Source organism: Lactuca virosa, chromosome 6 (genome assembly GCF_052849685.1).
Source record: "Lactuca virosa cultivar CGN04683 chromosome 6, Lactuca_virosa_CGN04683_v6, whole genome shotgun sequence".
Taxonomy (NCBI): domain Eukaryota; kingdom Viridiplantae; phylum Streptophyta; class Magnoliopsida; order Asterales; family Asteraceae; genus Lactuca; species Lactuca virosa.
Genome location: NC_136431.1, coordinates 127,379,388 through 127,386,731, shown reverse-complemented (window position 1 = coordinate 127,386,731; position 7,344 = coordinate 127,379,388).

Sequence of the window (7,344 nt, the reverse complement as noted above, 5' to 3'; positions counted from 1 at the left end):
ACAAGAGAGAAAGATAAAATGGCTCCAAGCCTGTCTAAAACATAAGAAAGAGGCTTCTTAAATAGATCAGAAGGCCTCAAAAACAAACAAAACCTAAATTATTACATTTAGCATTGGCAGACAGCTTTAAGAAAAGTAGAAATGACTCTTTGTTTGATTCTTCTGGCTTTAATAATATCTGACGAATATTACTTTTTGTCTTTAATAATTCCTGAAGAATATCATCCTCTTTTATTTTGGTCCATCCACCTGTCACCTTGAGTCTATTGTGGTGATGTCCTTTTGGTTTTGGAAAGATTCTTTCTTTGAGTGATTGACTCCTCAATCATGTCAATCATGCAATCAATGGGGAGGTCTCCTTCTGGAATTTCTTCATCATCTGGCTGGGATTCCCCCGCCAAACATTGTTACTGGCTTTGGTTATCAACGGACATATTATCTGAAATATCTTCACTTGAATCTTCATCTTTTACATTTTCCTGTTTTGTAAACCGTTTAAGGTTTTCTTTCAATTCAGAACAGTATAACCTAAATGACTTAATCATTTCTTCTTTAGTTAGATTAACTTTTTGAGGAGTTGAGGAGGCTTTTTCTGTTGAGGAGGCTATTTCCGAGAAATTTTTCTGGTCTTGGTATTTCTTAATTTGCTGATTGATATGGTCAATTGTTTCCTGGGCATTAAGAATTTTTGTTTCTGGATCCCTGTGAAGCATTTTAGGCCAGAATTTGGTAAAGTATGACCTTTGTAGAGAAGGAAATTTAGAGGGAGTATAATCCACATGTGGGGACCATTTCCAAATCCAAGGAATAGAAAATTCCATGAAAAAATGCATAGAAGATATATTTGGAGGAACATTTTCCACAAAAAATAAAGGCAAACTTAAACTTCCATTTCAAAAAAGTTGCATTTAACCATTAAAACTAACATTTTATTTGATAACATTCTAAGTATTTACGTTCCATTCATTTATATTAGTTTTGTCAATTTACCCATTTCTATAATGGGTGGATTATTTAAACACACATATTTTAATAAATAAATTAGAAAGTAACATTGTTATTAGTCGATTACCTATAAAACAAATGCAAGTTCGTCACGCTTATTTGTAAAAAAATAAAGTTGGTTGTTATTTGTGCCCGGTCAATGTGGTCAACTATTTGTGCCCGGTCAATGTGGTCAACCTTGTGGATACTCTACTTTCTTTTTCTTTCTTTTTAAGATTTTACGTGTTTTTGCAGACGTTGATGTCCAAACAAGTGATGCAAAGGATGCAGTGGCAGAGGCAACAAGATTGATGAATATGTCGATGAACTTGTCATCGTTAAATAATAGATGGTAATTATTTTGTTTATTATTGAAAGAGTTTTATAGTTACAGTTGCACTCAAATTGTTATTGCAGTTGGGGTTGTTGTCTCTGGAATACATGTCAATCATTCTATATTGTTTTTATGTTTTTTTTCGTGGTTTTTGTTGTTGCTACTACAAGTGGATGAATTCATTGATTTTTCTATTTGGCTTTTTTGTGCATTGTTTATTATGTTTGATAATTACAACCATCCAGCTATGTTGTCCATTCTTGTGATTTTTTTAATTACTCAATTTAATTTATTTTTTCAAAGAATCAACATTTGTAATAATTAAATGGTTGGATTTATTTTAATTACTCCTTTCAGTTGAATTTTTTATACATTATATGTTGCTAAAGAGTCGTTTTTCTGAATAGTTGTTAGATTGCATTGGATACCTTATATGTTGCTAAAGAGTCGTTGTTTTTCTGAATAATTTCTAAAGCACCTCTTCTTACCATCATAACAACATACTTATGGCTAAACGCAAAATAGCAATTTATTGTAATTATCATTGATTTTTTGTTTGTTTTTCAAGTTTTTATTTTTTTTATTTTTTATTTTTTATTTTTTTTATTTTTATATAGTCTATACTCAAGAGTTTATACCATTTTTAAATATACATCTTATATACCAAAGGAAAATGAAGCTTAGTTTGACCCATAAAAACATCATACATATGGCTCTTTACCAATAATCGCAATGCAAGAAAACATAACAAAGTTGGTGCATGTGTAGAAAAAGACTACATAATTGGTCTTTGTGGTGAAAAAAATTACATAATTTGTCCCTAGGCAGAAAAAGATTATGTAATTGGACCCTGATTCCGTAAGGTAGAAAAACGTTATAGTAATATATGATGTGTCAATAAAAATAATACATAACTGGTTACCAATGATATATATATATATATATATATATATATATATATATATATATATATATATATATATATATATATATATATTTGCTATTTTAAAAGATGGAAGTATGTTGTTATAACTATAATTGGTAGATTTGTCATAGTACAATTCTATAATGATGAAACATTGATTAGTCGTTGTCATTAACAAGTCAAGGACGAACATTATCAAAATTTGGATATCTTACTTGCATAGGCCCGTTCACTCATACCAGTTCTATGTCGTTTATCAAGTCACAAGTAAAAAATGATTGAAGGTACTCATATGTAACGATGAAGGTCGTCCAATTAATAAAACAAAAATATTGTTTACAAAGAGATCTTTCAACGATTATTGATATTTATGTGTTTCATTATTTTTTTTTTCAAACATTTTAATGTTACCAATAACATTAAGCCTATTGCTATTAATTTATCTTTTTTTATTATTGTACCAACTTTTTTATACCTTTATATGCATTTTTTTATATGTTCCCGCGTTTAACGCGGATCATAATCTAGTTTTATATATATTAGAAGGAAAGAGATTGTTTAAACCCATTCAATTCTTTTTTTCTTCCTTTCATTGTAAACTTACAATTTTATTTGTATGGATATAAGTTTCGTTATTAAATGATTTTAGTCGTATGAAAATAAATAAAAAAACAAATATTTGTATTATATTAATATCATTGAAGTTGTCTTGTAACAACGTAATTTAGTACATTATTAATATTATTATTTTCCATAAATAAACTAATGTAATAATACCAAATCACTTAATCTAATAAATAAGTACATTTATGCCACGTGACAATTGCTTAGCACCCTCCTGTCGAATTTTCCCGCTCTATACATCAATGTGAATTTCCAGTTTTGCCCTTGCAATCGAGGATATAATCTGTTCCTTCTTTTCAGCAGATTGAAATAAGATAATTTTATAATCTACTTTCCTAATTTTGTGGAAAATTTGAATTCTTCTTTTGATTAATTTCAGTTTGATATGAAAGATGTGAATTCAACAATAATTTATCACATCAACAAAAAATCAAGAACTCCAAATTTGATTCGATTATGTAAACCGTCTTCCTGACTTCATATATTTTAGGTGTTTTAAACCATCTTGGAATGAAGAGCAGATATAGAGAGCGATTGAATTCTTCTGTTTTTTCTAGATTTGATTCTCACCAGGGAATAAATGATAAACCACAACCGATCTTTATCATACTCACCGGCTTCATCCACGCCGATCAAATTGGTTGCCACCATCATCACCGACAAAGGTCATCCAATGTTCTTGACAACTTGCGATGGACAAGAGGTATTCTCCTCAAGTTCTTCTGGTTGTGGTTTTTCCATCATTTTACCTTAATTTTGAGCAATTTCTTTTCAAGATAATGAAATGGTTAACTAATTTTAATAAATAGTTTTTGCCTAATTTTGATCAATTTCTTTTGAAGATAATGGTATCCAGTAAGCGCTACCCAATTAAGCCTCTTCTTACAAATTTAAAGATAAAGCATTTTCCCAGGGCCAATTTGTTTGAGGTACTATTGCCTTTAACAAAAACATGTCATTCATGAATTCTCTATTAATGTCCAAAACTACCAGTTTTTGCTCCTAAAAGCCCTTTGCAATCATATTGATTTCTAATAAACTCTTCTGATCTTATTATTCACTTTAATATATGTTTCACATAGATGCCCATTTCCATGTCCATCACATGCTTTGTCATATGTATTGGCCAATCACTTATTCTTTTAGTTTCTTAATTTTTATCTTCTAATCTTTGCAACATTGTTTACTCCTTAATGTTTTGTCCTTCCTATTTATGATTGATATGTGATGAATGCAGTTTAAAGATTGTCTAAAACAAAATGATGAACTTTGGATGCTGATTATATCATAATCCAACAAATAAGATTGGAATGATATATTTTCCCCAAGGGTTAGTGACTCATATAATCTCTCAATTATTTACTCTTTTTGGAATTTGATGTTTTGGTTATTATGATGATCATAATTGGAGCCCCATTTCCTTTTTCTTCCATTGTACTTCACAGGAGAATAATTCTTACACAATGCATTAGCAGCAACGAGTCCGCACAAGGAGACCAACAAGAGCTATATCCACCGATTTCATCCCAAGTTCTACCCAAAGCTATCAAATAGTTGTTATTTCTTACCAATTAAGGTATGCATGTATTTTGACATCGTAAACATAATGCATCAATTTGTGTGATTCGTGCAACACAACTTCAAGACTTATAGTTATTATCGATATGATTTTGATGCACATATTATTTTTATCATATCGCATTAGTGATTCAAGATCATTTCATTGCTAGAGATTTAGAATACCTTTTCAATTTCAACTAAAGTTGATTAATTGATATATAAATTCATAACTTTGCTCAACCTTCCTTAGTGTGGAGTTCATTATTTTTTTAACTTGCAATTTTTCAAATTTACTTTTAGTTTTATGTCTTGATTATCTGAGTTTGTTGTTTGTATATGTGGAGGTAAATTATATGGAGTAGTTCAAAACTGTTAGTTGAAGATCTTATATTTGATTATTATTTATTACATGGAAATTAAACTTTGCTCATGTTTGATTTACCTAATATGGGTTGTATGTTACTTGCCTATTTTCAAAATTTTCATTTACAAAAGTTGTTACCTATGGACATAACTCAAAAGTCTGAAAATGATATATCAATAACATAACTCAAAAGTCAAAACAAGGGAATATGAGAAATTACAAATAAGGTTTTTTCTCACCAACGTCATTTTCCAAATTTGCCCTCAAATGTTTTTATTTATTTATTTATTTGCTCAAATATTATAGTCAATTTCTCATATATAAAATTTTGAGCAGTGATTGATTTTACTCAACATTTACATGTATGAAAGCTTGGATGATTAGATTGCATTTGAATTTAACGAGACATGTGCCATGGTTAATTAATTACATAGTATAGTGCCTTGGAATGGTTGGAAGTGATGTAGGCATGTGTTAAGTCTTTGTGATTATATCACGTATAACTAATTATTAATTATGCTTAATCAAATCTTCCCTTAAGTTTACATTATTTAAAGGTGTTTTTTGTCAACAAAAAAATCTTATAAGTCGCTACAATAGGAGTAATGGTTTTATCTCAAGACCTGAAATGAAAAACTAAAAAACGTGACGAGATTAAAATTGATATATATTTTAGTATAACTAGGTGTGAGACCCGTATATTACACGAGTTGATTTAAAAGAATTAAACATTAAAGTGTAAACATAAAATATTTTTTAATGTACAACTTTAAAATAAGAAAAAAAAACATATTTATTGCAAATTTAATATCATATATATTATATTTAATATTTTACATATATAAGTATATGACTTTAGTTTTAAAAATTGAAACAAACTATGTTTTTATTATTATTTAATTTATTCTAATTTGTCACCCGTGGTTACCACGAGTATTAACCTAGTATGGTATAAAGATTGAAATGTAAATGCTAAAATTTGAAACTTTAACAAAAATAGGAGGATAAAAAGTGAAAATTCAAACTAATGCTAATTATCAGGAATGATTGATGTGACTGTTGTTAAAAATCTCTATTCTGATAAATGAATAGTTTTAATCTCCTTTTGTCAAGTGTCACTCTTATACAAATCATCATTAATATTATGCCAAGTGTCATGTAGATATATTAGGCAACTCATTTCAAAATTCAATATTATATTTTCTAATTATATGTTAAATTTAAAGTTATAATAACTTTAAAAATTTGATATATCTCTTAATTAATAATTTATTTAAAATGACTTATTTAAAATAATTGATTAATAATTATAAATTTTTATTATAAAAGTTTAATTAGTTTTATAACCGTGATTCCCACGGGTTATAAACTAGTTTAGAATACAGTTAGACTATCCGTTATACCAATCACTAACCATTATAGTGGTGGATGTCACATTATCACCACACTCCTTATCACTAACCGTGAGATATCTACTACTAAACACACAACTCCACCTCATTTTTTTTAATTAAATTTAAATCAAAAATACATAAAAATCATATAATTTTTAAAAAAAAAATACTAGTTTTCATTAATTTAAAATACCAAATTACATTAATTAAAAATATATAAAAAATAAAAATAACATTAAAAATAAAAATTACATTAATTAAAATAAAAAAATAAAAGAAAAACATTAAAAATAAAAAACCTAAAATTACCAAGCTTAACTAAAAAAACTATCCCTTATTCCGACGTCGGACTCGAACGGACCCCTTCATCGCGAGAAATAGCTCCAAAGCTTCGCCTTCGAGGTCGTCCGCTTTCATTTTCAAGATTTCCATATCGGTTTTTTTTTGAATCACCGATTGTGTTTCTATCATTTTTTGTTCTACCCGACTCAACATCTCCGCATTCGTTTCTTGAACGTGCACATAACGATCAAATTTCTCTCCAAATTGATCCATAACACTAGATCCTGAAGCCGTTGAAGCTATTTTTTTCTTTGTTTCTTCTTACGGGCCGACAAAGAGGTTGCTCGTCTTGAAGATTGAGCGGATCATCGTTGATGTCGAAATGTGTTCGCCCGTCCGATTGTTGAGAAGTTGCATGGGGGTTTCTTGAACGCTTTGAACCGGAAGACTGTGAGCTTCCTTCCGTTTGCTCTTTCCATTTTGCAGCATCTTTCAACTTTAGCCAAGGTTTCACATACGGAAAAGCTTTGCGGGTTGACGTTATTTTTTCAAATTGGTCTAAAGCCGTCTTGAAGACATCAAAATCGGTTGACCCGCTTTTTCGTATGTTTAGGAGGTTGTTGTAAATTCCTCCAAATTCGGTGCATTTTAGTCCAATATCGCGCCACTTTGAGCTAATTTGATCGGGATTTCGACTTTCACTTCCTGTTAACTCATAAAACATCGTGCAAATTTTCTCCCAAAAACACCCGAAAGTTTGACTATCACCTTCGATCGGGTCTTGGGAAGCTGAAATCTATGCCTCGGCTAGTTTTTCTTCTTCCTTTTTTGTCCATGGGACCCTTTATTAGGTGGTGTTGGGTCGGACCAGTTTTTT